The following is a 15,352-nucleotide window of genomic DNA, read 5'->3' on the forward strand; positions in this document are numbered from 1 at the left end:
TGAAAGACAACAATAAGCATTAAAAAAATGTACTCACAAAAACGATTCACATTACAGCTATTTGCAGCTAAGGCCCAGTGGCCTAATGGATAAGGCATCAGCCTCCGGAGCTGGGGATTGTGGGTTCAAGTCCCACCTGGGTCACTCCTCTTTAATTCTCATCAATTTGTTTTGAAGTCAGGATGACATTTACTCTTCGAACATTTTCGTACATAGCAATCATTAAGCCAATTTGGCCTGATTTCAAAGGACCTATGCATATGAGTGAGGAATCCATGATAAGCAAAGATCGTGATCAATAATAGAGCACTGGCTCCAATAGTAATGTTGTGCTTTCACTATGTCACATCACTGAAAGCTTTTTTAAGCAAAGACTGGAAAGATTAGTGCTTATTTAGAGAGAAAGTTTATTAATATGCCTCATTTTAAATGATATTCAGCTCTTCAAAAAAATTAAATATTAGTTCTAACTGGGGTTTGTGGGTTCAAGTCCGACCTAGGTTGCTTCTCTTTAAGTCTCATCTACACCTTTGGAAATCCCATTGGAACTTTCAGCTTATTTGGCATGAAGGCAATGATCTTATGCTTCTGACCAAAAATGTAAAATGTCCATAAAAGATAAACCGTTCACAATGGATAGAGAATCTTATTGATTTGACAACATGAAACATGCTAGGTCAGATATATTACAATTTCCATCTTTAGGTTACAAATATATGAAAGACAACATTAAGCTTTAAAAAAATGTACTCACAAAAAGGATTCACATTGTAGCTGTTTGCAGCTAAGGCTTAGTGGCCTAATGGATAAGGCATCAACCTCCAAAGCTGGGGATTGTGGGCTCAAGTCCCACCTGGGTCACTTCTCCTTAATTCTCATCTATTTCTTTGTAAAATCAGGATGACGTTTACTCTTTGATCATTTTCGTACATAGCAATCATTAAGCCAATTTGGCCTAATTGCAAAGGTCCCATGCATATGAGTGAGGAATCTAAGTTAAGCAAAGATTGTGATCAATAATAGAGCACTGGCTCCAATAGTAATGTTTTGCTTTAACTATGTTACAACACTAAAAGCTTTTTTATGCAAAGACTGGAAAGATCAGTGCCTTACTTAGAGAGAAAGTTTATTAACATGCCTCATTTTAAATGATATTCAGCTCTTCAAAAAAATTACATATTAGTTCTAACTGGGGTTTGTGGGTTCAAGTCCGACCTAGGTTGCTTCTCTTTAAGTCTTATCTACTCCTTTGGAAATCCCATTGGAACTTTCAGCCTATTTGGCATGAAGGCAATGATCTTATGCTTCTGACCAAAAATGTAAAATTTCCATAAAAGATAAACCGTTCCCAATTGCTTCAGACCAAAAAGATCAGTGCCTTACTTAGATAGAAAGTTTACTAACATACCTCATTTTAAATGATATTCAGCTTTTCAAAAAAATTACATATTAGCTCTAACTGCGGTTTGTGGGTTCAAGTCCCACCTGGGTTGCTTCTCTTTAAGTCTCATCTACACCTTTGGAAATCCCATTGGAACTTTCAGCCTATTTAGCATGAAGGCAATGATCTTATGCTTCTGACCAAAAATGTAAAATGTCCATAAAAGATAAACCGTTCACAATGGATAGAGAATCTTATTGATTTGACAACATGAAACATGCTAGGTCAGATATATTACAATTTCCATCTTTAGGTTACAAATATATGAAAGACAACAATAAGCTTTAAAAAAATGTACTCACAAAAACGATTCACATTACAGCTATTTGCAGCTAAGGCCCAGTGGCCTAATGGATAAGGCATCAGCCTCCGGAGCTGGGGATTGTGGGTTCAAGTCCCACCTGGGTCACTCCTCTTTAATTCTCATCAATTTCTTTTGAAGTCAGGATGACATTTACTCTTCGAACATTTTCGTACATAGCAATCATTAAGCCAATTTGGCCTGATTTCAAAGGACTTATGCATATGAGTGAGGAATCCATGATAAGCAAAGATCGTGATCAATAATAGAGCACTGGCTCCAATAGTAATGTTGTGCTTTCACTATGTCACATCACTGAAAGCTTTTTTAAGCAAAGACTGGAAAGATTAGTGCTTATTTAGAGAGAAAGTTTATTAATATGCCTCATTTTAAATGATATTCAGCTCTTCAAAAAAATTAAATATTAGTTCTAACTGGGGTTTGTGGGTTCAAGTCCGACCTAGGTTGCTTCTCTTTAAGTCTCATCTACACCTTTGGAAATCCCATTGGAACTTTCAGCTTATTTGGCATGAAGGCAATGATCTTATGCTTCTGACCAAAAATGTAAAATGTCCATAAAAGATAAACCGTTCACAATGGATAGAGAATCTTATTGATTTGACAACATGAAACATGCTAGGTCAGATATATTACAATTTCCATCTTTAGGTTACAAATATATGAAAGACAACATTAAGCTTTAAAAAAATGTACTCACAAAAAGGATTCACATTGTAGCTGTTTGCAGCTAAGGCTTAGTGGCCTAATGGATAAGGCATCAACCTCCAAAGCTGGGGATTGTGGGCTCAAGTCCCACCTGGGTCACTTCTCCTTAATTCTCATCTATTTCTTTGGAAGTCAGGATGACGTTTACTCTTTGATCATTTTCGTACATAGCAATCATTAAGCCAATTTGGCCTAATTGCAAAGGTCCCATGCATATGAGTGAGGAATCTAAGTTAAGCAAAGATTGTGATCAATAATAGAGCACTGGCTCCAATAGTAATGTTTTGCTTTAACTATGTTACAACACTAAAAGCTTTTTTATGCAAAGACTGGAAAGATCAGTGCCTTACTTAGAGAGAAAGTTTATTAACATGCCTCATTTTAAATGATATTCAGCTCTTCAAAAAAATTACATATTAGTTCTAACTGGGGTTTGTGGGTTCAAGTCCGACCTAGGTTGCTTCTCTTTAAGTCTTATCTACACCTTTGGAAATCCCATTGGAACTTTCAGCCTATTTGGCATGAAGGCAATGATCTTATGCTTCTGACCAAAAATGTAAAATTTCCATAAAAGATAAACCGTTCCCAATTGCTTCAGACCAAAAAGATCAGTGCCTTACTTAGATAGAAAGTTTACTAACATACCTCATTTTAAATGATATTCAGCTCTACAAAAAAATAACATATTAGCTCTAACTGCGGTTTGTGGATTCAAGTCCCACCTGGGTTGCTTCTCTTTAAGTCTCATCTACACCTTTGGAAATCCCATTGGAACTTTCAGCCTATTTGGCATGAAGGCAATGATCTTATGCTTCTGACCAAAAATGTAAAATGTCCATAAAAGATAAACCGTTCACAATGGATAGAGAATCTTATTGGTTTGACAACATGAAACATGCTAGGTCAGATATATTACAATTTCCATCTTCAGGTTACAAATATATGAAAGACAACATTAAGCTTTAAAAAAATGTACTCACAAAAAGGATTCACATTGTAGCTGTTTGCAGCTAAGGCCTAGTGGCCTAATGGATAAGGCATCAACCTCCAAAGCTGGGGATTGTGGGCTAAAGTCCCACCTGGGTCACTTCTCCTTAATTCTCATCTATTTCTTTGGAAGTCAGGATGACGTTTACTCTTTGATCATTTTCGTACATAGCAATCATTAAGCCAATTTGACCTAATTGCAAAGGTCCCATGCATATGAGTGAGGAATCTAAGTTAAGCAAAGATCGTGATCATTAATAGAGCAATGGCTCCAATAGTAATGTTTTGCTTTAACTATGTCACAACACTGAAAGCTTTTTTAAGCAAAGACTGGAAAGATCAGTGCCTTACTTAGAGAGAAAGTTTATTAACATGCCTCATTTTAAATGATATTCAGCTCTTCAAAAAAATTACATATTAGTTCTAACTGGGGTTTGTGGGTTCAAGTCCGACCTAGGTTGCTTCTCTTTAAGTCTAATCTACACCTTTGGAAATCCCATTGGAACTTTCAGCCTATTTGGCATGAAAGCAATGATCTTATGTTTCTGACCAAAAATGTAAAATTTCCATAAAAGATAAACCGTTCACAATGGATAGAGAATCTTGTTGATTTGACAACATGAAACATGCTAGGTCAGATATATTACAATTTCCATCTTCAGGTTACAAATATATGAAAGACAACAATAAGCATTAAAAAAATGTACTCACAAAAACGATTCACATTACAGCTATTTGCAGCTAAGGCCCAGTGGCCTAATGGATAAGGCATCAGCCTCCGGAGCTGGGGATTGTGGGTTCAAGTCCCACCTGGGTCACTCCTCTTTAATTCTCATCAATTTGTTTTGAAGTCAGGATGACATTTACTCTTCGAACATTTTCGTACATAGCAATCATTAAGCCAATTTGGCCTGATTTCAAAGGACCTATGCATATGAGTGAGGAATCCATGATAAGCAAAGATCGTGATCAATAATAGAGCACTGGCTCCAATAGTAATGTTGTGCTTTCACTATGTCACATCACTGAAAGCTTTTTTAAGCAAAGACTGGAAAGATTAGTGCTTATTTAGAGAGAAAGTTTATTAATATGCCTCATTTTAAATGATATTCAGCTCTTCAAAAAAATTAAATATTAGTTCTAACTGGGGTTTGTGGGTTCAAGTCCGACCTAGGTTGCTTCTCTTTAAGTCTCATCTACACCTTTGGAAATCCCATTGGAACTTTCAGCTTATTTGGCATGAAGGCAATGATCTTATGCTTCAGACCAAAAATGTAAAATGTCCATAAAAGATAAACCGTTCACAATGGATAGAGAATCTTATTGATTTGACAACATGAAACATGCTAGGTCAGATATATTACAATTTCCATCTTTAGGTTACAAATATATGAAAGACAACATTAAGCTTTAAAAAAATGTACTTACAAAAAGGATTCACATTGTAGCTGTTTGCAGCTAAGGCTTAGTGGCCTAATGGATAAGGCATCAACCTCCAAAGCTGGGGATTGTGGGCTCAAGTCCCACCTGGGTCACTTCTCCTTAATTCTCATCTATTTCTTTGTAAAATCAGGATGACGTTTACTCTTTGATCATTTTCGTACATAGCAATCATTAAGCCAATTTGGCCTAATTGCAAAGGTCCCATGCATATGAGTGAGGAATCTAAGTTAAGCAAAGATTGTGATCAATAATAGAGCACTGGCTCCAATAGTAATGTTTTGCTTTAACTATGTTACAACACTAAAAGCTTTTTTATGCAAAGACTGGAAAGATCAGTGCCTTGCTTAGAGAGAAAGTTTATTAACATGCCTCATTTTAAATGATATTCAGCTCTTCAAAAAAATTACATATTAGTTCTAACTGGGGTTTGTGGGTTCAAGTCCGACCTAGGTTGCTTCTCTTTAAGTCTTATCTACTCCTTTGGAAATCCCATTGGAACTTTCAGCCTATTTGGCATGAAGGCAATGATCTTATGCTTCTGACCAAAAATGTAAAATTTCCATAAAAGATAAACCGTTCCCAATTGCTTCAGACCAAAAAGATCAGTGCCTTACTTAGATAGAAAGTTTACTAACATACCTCATTTTAAATGATATTCAGCTTTTCAAAAAAATTACATATTAGCTCTAACTGCGGTTTGTGGGTTCAAGTCCCACCTGGGTTGCTTCTCTTTAAGTCTCATCTACACCTTTGGAAATCCCATTGGAACTTTCAGCCTATTTAGCATGAAGGCAATGATCTTATGCATCTGACCAAAAATGTAAAATGTCCATAAAAGATAAACCGTTCACAATGGATAGAGAATCTTATTGATTTGACAACATGAAACATGCTAGGTCAGATATATTACAATTTCCATCTTTAGGTTACAAATATATGAAAGACAACATTAAGCTTTAAAAAATGTACTCACAAAAAGGATTCACATTGTAGCTGTTTGCAGCTAAGGATTAGTGGCCTAATGGATAAGGCATCAACCTCCAAAGCTGGGGATTGTGGGCTCAAGTCCCACCTGGGTCACTTCTCCTTAATTCTCATCTATTTCTTTGTAAAATCAGGATGACGTTTACTCTTTGATCATTTTCGTACATAGCAATCATTAAGCCAATTTGGCCTAATTGCAAAGGTCCCATGCATATGAGTGAGGAATCTAAGTTAAGCAAAGATTGTGATCAATAATAGAGCACTGGCTCCAATAGTAATGTTTTGCTTTAACTATGTTACAACACTAAAAGCTTTTTTATGCAAAGACTGGAAAGATCAGTGCCTTACTTAGAGAGAAAGTTTATTAACATGCCTCATTTTAAATGATATTCAGCTCTTCAAAAAAATTACATATTAGTTCTAACTGGGGTTTGTGGGTTCAAGTCCGACCTAGGTTGCTTCTCTTTAAGTCTTATCTACTCCTTTGGAAATCCCATTGGAACTTTCAGCCTATTTGGCATGAAGGCAATGATCTTATGCTTCTGACCAAAAATGTAAAATTTCCATAAAAGATAAACCGTTCCCAATTGCTTCAGACCAAAAAGATCAGTGCCTTACTTAGATAGAAAGTTTACTAACATACCTCATTTTAAATGATATTCAGCTTTTCAAAAAAATTACATATTAGCTCTAACTGCGGTTTGTGGGTTCAAGTCCCACCTGGGTTGCTTCTCTTTAAGTCTCATCTACACCTTTGGAAATCCCATTGGAACTTTCAGCCTATTTAGCATGAAGGCAATGATCTTATGCTTCTGACCAAAAATGTAAAATGTCCATAAAAGATAAACCGTTCACAATGGATAGAGAATCTTATTGATTTGACAACATGAAACATTCTAGGTCAGATATATTACAATTTCCATCTTTAGGTTACAAATATATGAAAGACAACAATAAGCTTTAAAAAAATGTACTCACAAAAACGATTCACATTACAGCTATTTGCAGCTAAGGCCCAGTGGCCTAATGGATAAGGCATCAGCCTCCGGAGCTGGGGATTGTGGGTTCAAGTCCCACCTGGGTCGCTTCTCTTTAATTCTCATTAATTTCTTTTGAAGTCAGGATGACATTTACTCTTCGAGCATTTTCGTACATAGCAATCATTAAGCCAATTTGGCCTGATTTTAAAGGACCTATGCATATGAGTGAGGAATCCATGATAAGCAAAGATCGTGATCAATAATAGAGCACTGGCTCCAATAGTAATGTTGTGCTTTCACTATGTCACAACACTGAAAGCTTTTTTAAGCAAAGACTGGAAAGATTAGTGCTTATTTAGAGAGAAAGTTTATTAATATGCCTCATTTTAAATGATATTCAGCTCTTCAAAAAAATTAAATATTAGTTCTAACTGGGGTTTGTGGGTTCAAGTCCGACCTAGGTTGCTTCTCTTTAAGTCTCATCTACACCTTTGGAAATTCCATTGGAATTTTCAGCCTATTTGGCATGAAGGCAATGATCTTATGCTTCTGACCAAAAACGTAAAATTTCCATAAAAGATAAACCGTTCCCAATTGCTTCAGACCAAAAAGATCAGTGCCTTACTTAGATAGAAAGTTTACTAACATACCTCATTTTAAATGATATTCAGCTCTTCAAAAAAATTACATATTAGCTCTAACTGCGGTTTGTGGGTTCAAGTCCCACCTGGGTTACTTCTCTTTAAGTCTCATCTACACCTTTGGAAATCCCATTGGAACTTTCAGCCTATTTAGCATGAAGGCAATGATCTTATGCTTCTGACCAAAAATGTAAAATGTCCATAAAAGATAAACCGTTCACAATGGATAGAGAATCTTATTGATTTGACAACATGAAACATGCTAGGTCAGATATATTACAATTTCCATCTTCAGGTTACAAATATATGAAAGACAACATTAAGCTTTAAAAAAATGTACTCACAAAAAGGATTCACATTGTAGCTGTTTGCAGCTAAGGCCTAGTGGCCTAATGGATAAGGCATCAACCTCCAAAGCTGGGGATTGTGGGCTCAAGTCCCACCTGGGCCACTTCTCCTTAATTCTTATCTATTTCTTTGGAAGTCAGGATGACATTTACTCTTTAAACATTTTCGTACATAGCAATCATTAAGCCAATTTGGCCTAATTGCAAAGGTCCCATGCATATGAGTGAGAAATCTAAGTTAAGCAAAGATCATGATCAATAATAGAGCACTGGCTCTAATAGTAATGTTTTGCTTTAACTATGTCACAACACTGAAAGCTTTTTGAAGCAAAGACTGGAAAGATCAGTGCCTTACTTAGAGAGAAAGTTTATTAACATGCCTCATTTTAAATGATATTCAGCTCTTCAAAAAAATTACATATTAGTTCTAACTGGGGTTTGTGGGTTCAAGTCCGACCTAGGTTGCTTCTCTTTAAGTCTCATCTACACCTTTGGAAATCCCATTGGAACTTTCAGCCAATTTGGCATGAAGGCAATGATCTTATGCTTCTGACCAAAAATGTAAAATTTCCATAAAAGATAAACCGTTCCCAATTGCTTCAGACCAAAAAGATCAGTGCCTTACTTAGATAGAAAGTTTACTAACATACCTCATTTTAAATGATATTCAGCTTTTCAAAAAAATTACATATTAGCTCTAACTGCGGTTTGTGGGTTCAAGTCCCACCTGGGTTGCTTTTCTTTAAGTCTCATCTACACCTTTGGAAATCCCATTGGAACTTTCAGCCTATTTAGCATGAAGGCAATGATCTTATGCTTCTGACCAAAAATGTAAAATGTCCATAAAAGATAAACCGTTCACAATGGATAGAGAATCTTATTGATTTGACAACATGAAACATGCTAGGTCAGATATATTACAATTTCCATCTTCAGGTTACAAATATATGAAAGACAACAATAAGCTTTAAAAAAATGTACTCACAAAAACGATTCACATTACAGCTATTTGCAGCTAAGGACCAGTGGCCTAATAAATAAGGCATCAGCCTCCGGAGCTGGGGTTTGTGGGTTCAAGTCCCACCTGGGTCGCTTCTCTTTAATTCTCATTAATTTCTTTTGAAGTCAGGATGACATTTACTCTTCGAACATTTTCGTACATAGCAATCATTAAGCCAATTTGGCCTGATTTTAAAGGACCTATGCATATGAGTGAGGAATCCATGATAAGCAAAGATCGTGATCAATAATAGAGCACTGGCTCCAATAGTAATGTTGTGCTTTCACTATGTCACAACACTGAAAGCTTTTTTAAGCAAAGACTGGAAAGATTAGTGCTTATTTAGAGAGAAAGTTTATTAATATGCCTCATTTTAAATGATATTCAGCTCTTCAAAAAAATTAAATATTAGTTCTAACTGGGGTTTGTGGGTTCAAGTCCGACCTAGGTTGCTTCTCTTTAAGTCTCATCTACTCCTTTGGAAATCCCATTGGAACTTTCAGCCTATTTGGCATGAAGGCAATGATCTTATGCTTCTGACCAAAAATGTAAAATTTCCATAAAAGATAAACCGTTCCCAATTGCTTCAGACCAAAAAGATCAGTGCCTTACTTAGATAGAAAGTTTACTAACATACCTCATTTTAAATGATATTCAGCTTTTCAAAAAAATTACATATTAGCTCTAACTGCGGTTTGTGGGTTCAAGTCCCACCTGGGTTGCTTCTCTTTAAGTCTCATCTACACCTTTGGAAATCCCATTGGAACTTTCAGCCTATTTAGCATGAAGGCAATGATCTTATGCTTCTGACCAAAAATGTAAAATGTCCATAAAAGATAAACCGTTCACAATGGATAGAGAATCTTATTGATTTGACAACATGAAACATGCTAGGTCAGATATATTACAATTTCCATCTTCAGGTTACAAATATATGAAAGACAACAATAAGCTTTAAAAAAATGTACTCACAAAAACGATTCACATTACAGCTATTTGCAGCTAAGGACCAGTGGCCTAATAAATAAGGCATCAGCCTCCGGAGCTGGGGATTGTGGGTTCAAGTCCCACCTGGGTCGCTTCTCTTTAATTCTCATTAATTTCTTTTGAAGTCAGGATGACATTTACTCTTCGAACATTTTCATACATAGCAATCATTAAGCCAATTTGGCCTGATTTTAAAGGACCTATGCATATGAGTGAGGAATCCATGATAAGCAAAGATCGTGATCAATAATAGAGCACTGGCTCCAATAGTAATGTTGTGCTTTCACTATGTCACAACACTGAAAGCTTTTTTAAGCAAAGACTGGAAAGATTAGTGCTTATTTAGAGAGAAAGTTTATTAATATGCCTCATTTTAAATGATATTCAGCTCTTCAAAAAAATTAAATATTAGTTCTAACTGGGGTTTGTGGGTTCAAGTCCGACCTAGGTTGCTTCTCTTTAAGTCTCATCTACACCTTTGGAAATCCCATTGGAACTTTCAGCTTATTTGGCATGAAGGCAATGATCTTATGCTTCTGACCAAAAATGTAAAATGTCCATAAAAGATAAACCGTTCACAATGGATAGAGAATCTTATTGATTTGACAACATGAAACATGCTAGGTCAGATATATTACAATTTCCATCTTTAGGTTACAAATATATGAAAGACAACATTAAGCTTTAAAAAAATGTACTCACAAAAAGGATTCACATTGTAGCTGTTTGCAGCTAAGGCTTAGTGGCCTAATGGATAAGGCATCAACCTCCAAAGCTGGGGATTGTAGGCTCAAGTCCCACCTGGGTCACTTCTCCTTAATTCTCATCTATTTCTTTGTAAAATCAGGATGACGTTTACTCTTTGATCATTTTCGTACATAGCAATCATTAAGCCAATTTGGCCTAATTGCAAAGGTCCCATGCATATGAGTGAGGAATCTAAGTTAAGCAAAGATCATGATCAATAATAGAGCACTGGCTCTAATAGTAATGTTTTGCTTTAACTATGTCACAACACTGAAAGCTTTTTGAAGCAAAGACTGGAAAGATCAGTGCCTTACTTAGAGAGAAAGTTTATTAACATGCCTCATTTTAAATGATATTCAGCTCTTCAAAAAAATTACATATTAGTTCTAACTGGGGTTTGTGGGTTCAAGTCCGACCTAGGTTGCTTCTCTTTAAGTCTCATCTACACCTTTGGAAATCCCATTGGAACTTTCAGCCAATTTGGCATGAAGGCAATGATCTTATGCTTCTGACCAAAAATGTAAAATTTCCATAAAAGATAAACCGTTCCCAATTGCTTCAGACCAAAAAGATCAGTGCCTTACTTAGATAGAAAGTTTACTAACATACCTCATTTTAAATGATATTCAGCTTTTCAAAAAAATTACATATTAGCTCTAACTGCGGTTTGTGGGTTCAAGTCCCACCTGGGTTGCTTCTCTTTAAGTCTCATCTACACCTTTGGAAATCCCATTGGAACTTTCAGCCTATTTAGCATGAAGGCAATGATCTTATGCTTCTGACCAAAAATGTAAAATGTCCATAAAAGATAAACCGTTCACAATGGATAGAGAATCTTATTGATTTGACAACATGAAACATGCTAGGTCAGATATATTACAATTTCCATCTTCAGGTTACAAATATATGAAAGACAACAATAAGCTTTAAAAAAATGTACTCACAAAAACGATTCACATTACAGCTATTTGCAGCTAAGGACCAGTGGCCTAATAAGGACCAGTGGCCTAATAAATAAGGCATCAGCCTCCGGAGGCTCCGGAGGCTGATGCCTTATTTATTAGGCCACTGGTCCTTAGCTGCAAATAGCTGTAATGTGAATCGTTTTTGTGAGTACATTTTTTTAAAGCTTATTGTTCAAGTCCCACCTGGGTCGCTTCTCTTTAATTCTCATTAATTTCTTTTGAAGTCAGGATGACATTTACTCTTCGAACATTTTCGTACATAGCAATCATTAAGCCAATTTGGCCTGATTTTAAAGGACCTATGCATATGAGTGAGGAATCCATGATAAGCAAAGATCGTGATCAATAATAGAGCACTGGCTCCAATAGTAATGTTGTGCTTTCACTATGTCACAACACTGAAAGCTTTTTTAAGCAAAGACTGGAAAGATTAGTGCTTATTTAGAGAGAAAGTTTATTAATATGCCTCATTTTAAATGATATTCAGCTCTTCAAAAAAATTAAATATTAGTTCTAACTGGGGTTTGTGGGTTCAAGTCCGACCTAGGTTGCTTCTCTTTAAGTCTCATCTACTCCTTTGGAAATCCCATTGGAACTTTCAGCCTATTTGGCATGAAGGCAATGATCTTATGCTTCTGACCAAAAATGTAAAATTTCCATAAAAGATAAACCGTTCCCAATTGCTTCAGACCAAAAAGATCAGTGCCTTACTTAGATAGAAAGTTTACTAACATACCTCATTTTAAATGATATTCAGCTTTTCAAAAAAATTACATATTAGCTCTAACTGCGGTTTGTGGGTTCAAGTCCCACCTGGGTTGCTTCTCTTTAAGTCTCATCTACACCTTTGGAAATCCCATTGGAACTTTCAGCCTATTTAGCATGAAGGCAATGATCTTATGCTTCTGACCAAAAATGTAAAATGTCCATAAAAGATAAACCGTTCACAATGGATAGAGAATCTTATTGATTTGACAACATGAAACATGCTAGGTCAGATATATTACAATTTCCATCTTCAGGTTACAAATATATGAAAGACAACAATAAGCTTTAAAAAAATGTACTCACAAAAACGATTCACATTACAGCTATTTGCAGCTAAGGACCAGTGGCCTAATAAATAAGGCATCAGCCTCCGGAGCTGGGGATTGTGGGTTCAAGTCCCACCTGGGTCGCTTCTCTTTAATTCTCATTAATTTCTTTTGAAGTCAGGATGACATTTACTCTTCGAACATTTTCATACATAGCAATCATTAAGCCAATTTGGCCTGATTTTAAAGGACCTATGCATATGAGTGAGGAATCCATGATAAGCAAAGATCGTGATCAATAATAGAGCACTGGCTCCAATAGTAATGTTGTGCTTTCACTATGTCACAACACTGAAAGCTTTTTTAAGCAAAGACTGGAAAGATTAGTGCTTATTTAGAGAGAAAGTTTATTAATATGCCTCATTTTAAATGATATTCAGCTCTTCAAAAAAATTAAATATTAGTTCTAACTGGGGTTTGTGGGTTCAAGTCCGACCTAGGTTGCTTCTCTTTAAGTCTCATCTACACCTTTGGAAATCCCATTGGAACTTTCAGCTTATTTGGCATGAAGGCAATGATCTTATGCTTCTGACCAAAAATGTAAAATGTCCATAAAAGATAAACCGTTCACAATGGATAGAGAATCTTATTGATTTGACAACATGAAACATGCTAGGTCAGATATATTACAATTTCCATCTTTAGGTTACAAATATATGAAAGACAACATTAAGCTTTAAAAAAATGTACTCACAAAAAGGATTCACATTGTAGCTGTTTGCAGCTAAGGCTTAGTGGCCTAATGGATAAGGCATCAACCTCCAAAGCTGGGGATTGTAGGCTCAAGTCCCACCTGGGTCACTTCTCCTTAATTCTCATCTATTTCTTTGTAAAATCAGGATGACGTTTACTCTTTGATCATTTTCGTACATAGCAATCATTAAGCCAATTTGGCCTAATTGCAAAGGTCCCATGCATATGAGTGAGGAATCTAAGTTAAGCAAAGATTGTGATCAATAATAGAGCACTGGCTCCAATAGTAATGTTTTGCTTTAACTATGTTACAACACTAAAAGCTTTTTTATGCAAAGACTGGAAAGATCAGTGCCTTACTTAGAGAGAAAGTTTATTAACATGCCTCATTTTAAATGATATTCAGCTCTTCAAAAAAATTACATATTAGTTCTAACTGGGGTTTGTGGGTTCAAGTCCGACCTAGGTTGCTTCTCTTTAAGTCTTATCTACTCCTTTGGAAATCCCATTGGAACTTTCAGCCTATTTGGCATGAAGGCAATGATCTTATGCTTCTGACCAAAAATGTAAAATTTCCATAAAAGATAAACCGTTCCCAATTGCTTCAGACCAAAAAGATCAGTGCCTTACTTAGATAGAAAGTTTACTAACATACCTCATTTTAAATGATATTCAGCTTTTCAAAAAAATTACATATTAGCTCTAACTGCGGTTTGTGGGTTCAAGTCCCACCTGGGTTGCTTCTCTTTAAGTCTCATCTACACCTTTGGAAATCCCATTGGAACTTTCAGCCTATTTAGCATGAAGGCAATGATCTTATGCTTCTGACCAAAAATGTAAAATGTCCATAAAAGATAAACCGTTCACAATGGATAGAGAATCTTATTGATTTGACAACATGAAACATTCTAGGTCAGATATATTACAATTTCCATCTTTAGGTTACAAATATATGAAAGACAACAATAAGCTTTAAAAAAATGTACTCACAAAAACGATTCACATTACAGCTATTTGCAGCTAAGGCCCAGTGGCCTAATGGATAAGGCATCAGCCTCCGGAGCTGGGGATTGTGGGTTCAAGTCCCACCTGGGTCGCTTCTCTTTAATTCTCATTAATTTCTTTTGAAGTCAGGATGACATTTACTCTTCGAACATTTTTATACATAGCAATCATTAAGCCAATTTGGCCTGATTTCAAAGGACCTATGCATATGAGTGAGGTATCCATGATAAGCAAAGATCGTGATCAATAATAGAGCACTGTCTCCAATAGTAATGTTGTGCTTTCACTATGTCACAACACTGAAAGCTTTTTTAAGCAAAGACTGGAAAGATTAGTGCTTATTTAGAGAGAAAGTTTATTAATATGCCTCATTTTAAATGATATTCAGCTCTTCAAAAAAATTACATATTAGTTCTAACTGGGGTTTGTGGGTTCAAGTCCGACCTAGGTTGCTTCTCTTTAAGTCTCATCTACACCTTTGGAAATCCCATAGGAACTTTCAGCCTATTTGGCATGAAGGCAATGATCTTATGCTTCTGACCAAAAATGTAAAATTTCCATAAAAGATAAACCGTTCACAATGGATAGAGAATCTTATTGATATGACAACATGAAACATGCTAGGTCAGATATATTACAATTTCCATCTTCAGGTTACAAATATATGAAAGACAACATTAAGCTTTGAAAAAATGTACTCACAAAAAGGATTCACATTGTAGCTGTTTGCAGCTAAGGCTCAGTGGCCTAATGGATAAGGCATCATTCTCCAAAGCTGGGGATTGTGGGCTCAAGTCCCACCTGGGTCACCTCTCCTTAAATCTCATCTATTTCTTTGGAAGTCAGGATGATGTTAACTCTTTGATCATTTTCGTACATAGCAATCATTAAGCCAATTTGGCCTAATTGCAAAGGTCCCATGCATATGAGTGAGGAATCTAAGTTAAGCAAAGATCGTGATCAATAATAGAGAACTGGCTCTAATAGTAATGTTTTGCTTTAACTATGTCA

General features: G+C 35.9%; 5 non-coding genes across 5 annotated transcripts; all 5 read left to right on the forward strand.

The window, feature by feature from the left end:
- The first annotated feature begins 71 nt into the window (after nucleotides 1–71).
- On the forward strand, nucleotides 72–144 carry TRNAR-CCG (transfer RNA arginine (anticodon CCG)). Its single transcript has one exon. It is a non-coding gene; the product is annotated as a tRNA-Arg (tRNA).
- Nucleotides 145–1,777: 1,633 nt separating this feature from the next.
- On the forward strand, nucleotides 1,778–1,850 carry TRNAR-CCG (transfer RNA arginine (anticodon CCG)). The gene has a single exon. It is a non-coding gene; the product is annotated as a tRNA-Arg (tRNA).
- Nucleotides 1,851–4,200: 2,350 nt separating this feature from the next.
- On the forward strand, nucleotides 4,201–4,273 carry TRNAR-CCG (transfer RNA arginine (anticodon CCG)). The gene has a single exon. It is a non-coding gene; the product is annotated as a tRNA-Arg (tRNA).
- A 2,621-nt stretch (nucleotides 4,274–6,894) lies between these two features.
- TRNAR-CCG (transfer RNA arginine (anticodon CCG)) lies at nucleotides 6,895–6,967 on the forward strand. The gene has a single exon. It is a non-coding gene; the product is annotated as a tRNA-Arg (tRNA).
- Nucleotides 6,968–14,360: 7,393 nt separating this feature from the next.
- On the forward strand, nucleotides 14,361–14,433 carry TRNAR-CCG (transfer RNA arginine (anticodon CCG)). The gene has a single exon. It is a non-coding gene; the product is annotated as a tRNA-Arg (tRNA).
- The last annotated feature ends 919 nt before the right edge of the window (nucleotides 14,434–15,352 follow it).

This window comes from Pseudophryne corroboree, chromosome 5 (genome assembly GCF_028390025.1).
Source record: "Pseudophryne corroboree isolate aPseCor3 chromosome 5, aPseCor3.hap2, whole genome shotgun sequence".
In the NCBI taxonomy this organism is placed as follows: Eukaryota; Metazoa; Chordata; class Amphibia; order Anura; family Myobatrachidae; genus Pseudophryne; species Pseudophryne corroboree.